This window comes from Chiloscyllium punctatum, unplaced genomic scaffold, assembly GCF_047496795.1.
Source record: "Chiloscyllium punctatum isolate Juve2018m unplaced genomic scaffold, sChiPun1.3 scaffold_1007, whole genome shotgun sequence".
NCBI classification, from domain to species: domain Eukaryota; kingdom Metazoa; phylum Chordata; class Chondrichthyes; order Orectolobiformes; family Hemiscylliidae; genus Chiloscyllium; species Chiloscyllium punctatum.
The window spans coordinates 5,001-7,500 of record NW_027310741.1 but is presented as its reverse complement, the minus strand read 5'-3'; the positions used below and the strand labels follow the sequence as shown (position 1 = coordinate 7,500).

Sequence of the window (2,500 nt, the reverse complement as noted above, 5' to 3'; positions counted from 1 at the left end):
AACCCCCACAACTCGAGCAAGTGAAAAAAAAAGTAACAGGAGCGAAAGCATCTCTGTCGGCTTGGGGGTACGCCCGTTTCCGTTTCAACTTGTCTCGCGAGGGTGGTTTCGGGGCCAGCAGGAGAGCTCGTCGGGGTAGCAGGCCCTGCAGCCGTGGTCACCGCCAAACCCCCACAACTCGAGCAAGTGAAAAAAAAAGTAACAAATAAGAAAGGATCGTCGGCTTGGGGGTACGCCCGTTTCCGTTTCAACTTGTCTCGCGAGGGTGGTTTCGGGGCCAGCAGGAGAGCTCGTCGGGGTAGCAGGCCCTGCAGCCGTGGTCACCGCCAAACCCCCACAACTCGAGCAAGTGAAAAAAAAAGTAACAAATAAGAAAGGATCGTCGGCTTGGGGGTACGCCCGTTTCCGTTTCAACTTGTCTCGCGAGGGTGGTTTCGGGGCCAGCAGGAGAGCTCGTCGGGGTAGCAGGCCCTGCAGCCGTGGTCACCGCCAAACCCCCACAACTCGAGCAAGTGAAAAAAAAAAGTAACAAATAAGAAAGGATCGTCGGCTTGGGGGTACGCCCGTTTCCGTTTCAACTTGTCTCGCGAGGGTGGTTTCGGGGCCAGCAGGAGAGCTCGTCGGGGTAGCAGGCCCTGCAGCCGTGGTCACCGCCAAACCCCCACAACTCGAGCAAGTGAAAAAAAAAAGTAACAAATAAGAAAGGATCTCTGTCGGCTTGGGGGTACGCCCGTTTCCGTTTCAACTTGTCTCGCGAGGGTGGTTTCGGGGCCAGCAGGAGAGCTCGTCGGGGTAGCAGGCCCTGCAGCCGTGGTCACCGCCAAATCGCCACAACTCGAGCAAGTGAAAAAAAAAGTAACAAATAAGAAAGGATCGTCGGCTTGGGGGTACGCCCGTTTCCGTTTCAACTTGTCTCGCGAGGGTGGTTTCGGGGCCAGCAGGAGAGCTCGTCGGGGTAGCAGGCCCTGCAGCCGTGGTCACCGCCAAATCGCCACAACTCGAGCAAGTGAAAAAAAAAGTAACAAATAAGAAAGGATCGTCGGCTTGGGGGTACGCCCGTTTCCGTTTCAACTTGTCTCGCGAGGGTGGTTTCGGGGCCAGCAGGAGAGCTCGTCGGGGTAGCAGGCCCTGCAGCCGTGGTCACCGCCAAACCCCCCACAACTGTTGGGCGCCTACCTGCGCGGGGCAGGAGGACACTTTCCGATTTCAAATCTCCGTTTGCCGAGTCCACCCCGAACGCACGCGGGCGGGCGGGTTCGCATCACCCTTCGTCACAAGGGGCGAAGCCCGTTCCACCGTCTCGTCAGTAGTGCCGACCGGTCTGTGATCGACGAGGGGAGCCACACCAGGTCCGGCCCTGCTGCTTGGCGGCACCGCGTCGTCGGGAGCTCGCGACAGACGGAGGGTTTCGGTGTACTCTCCAGCCACGGGAAACGAAGCCGGTGATGCAGGCGCCGGTCTTTCGCTCCCAAATCGGCTGGGTTTACATCGTTGCTATCTAGTCACGCTCCCTTCAAACCCGACGGGGTACCTATTCCCCTCACCCGTCTGTGCGTATACAGCCTCTTTGCACTTGCGGGATGGGGGTGGTGGTTTAAAGACTCTCGAGTTGCCGCCCGTCGGTCTCCGAGCTCCGTGCAGTAGTGATCCCCAGCGAACTGCCAGCAGGGCGAACGAGCGATCCCGCTCTCGGTCGGGGCGCCTGGCGTCGATCGGTGGTCGGTGGCTTGCGGGCAAGCTGCGCTGTGAGTGTGGGAACGAGTATGACGAGCCGTTGCCGCGACTCCCAGTCCACCTCGGCGGTGGCTGGGCCGGGCGGGCGTCTGCTCGGGCGAGTGCCGCCCCCGCCTCCTCGCAGGAAGTCCGCTCGCCGACACGCCGCCACGTGCACGCGTCAGTGACGCTGCCGAACCGATGGCCGGTGCCCGTTCCCGCCTCTGCTTTTCCTAGGGCAAAGCTGCTGCACGCCTCGTGATACTAGGCGGGCGACATGGTGGCGGTGATCCTGCCTCCGTCGCTGCGGTGCGTTGGGGCACGCATCGCCTCTTGGGCGCCCTGTCCTCCTCCCCCCAATAGACGTATGTTTCTGCGGGCCGCACCAGGATGGTGCTCCCCATCGCTTCACGCCACCCTGCTCCGCCCGCACGCCGGCGTGCAGGTGGCTGTAGCTCAAGGTGGGGAGCGTATGTGCGGTCCGGGTCGCTTTCCTCTGGCGAGGGAGAGACCTAAAACAAACTCAGACAACTCTTGACGGTGGATCACTCGGCTCGTGCGTCGATGACGAACGCAGCTAGCTGCGAGAATTAATGTGAATTGCAGGACACATTGATCATCGACACTTTGAACGCACTTTGCGGCCCCGGGTTCTTCCCGGGGCCACGCCTGTCTGAGGGTCGTTTGGCAATCAATCGCACTCGCCTTGGCTGGCGAGAGCGCGGCTGGGGTGTCGCAGAGGACCCGTCCTCTTTGTCCCCCTAAGTTCAGACTCCGGAGCCCTCCG

General features: G+C 61.1%; 1 non-coding gene across 1 annotated transcript; it reads left to right on the top strand.

Annotated features, from left to right (window-relative positions):
* The first annotated feature begins 2,242 nt into the window (after positions 1-2,242).
* LOC140474437 (5.8S ribosomal RNA) lies at positions 2,243-2,396 on the top strand. The gene has a single exon (XR_011959113.1). It is a non-coding gene; the product is annotated as a 5.8S ribosomal RNA (ribosomal RNA).
* The last annotated feature ends 104 nt before the right edge of the window (positions 2,397-2,500 follow it).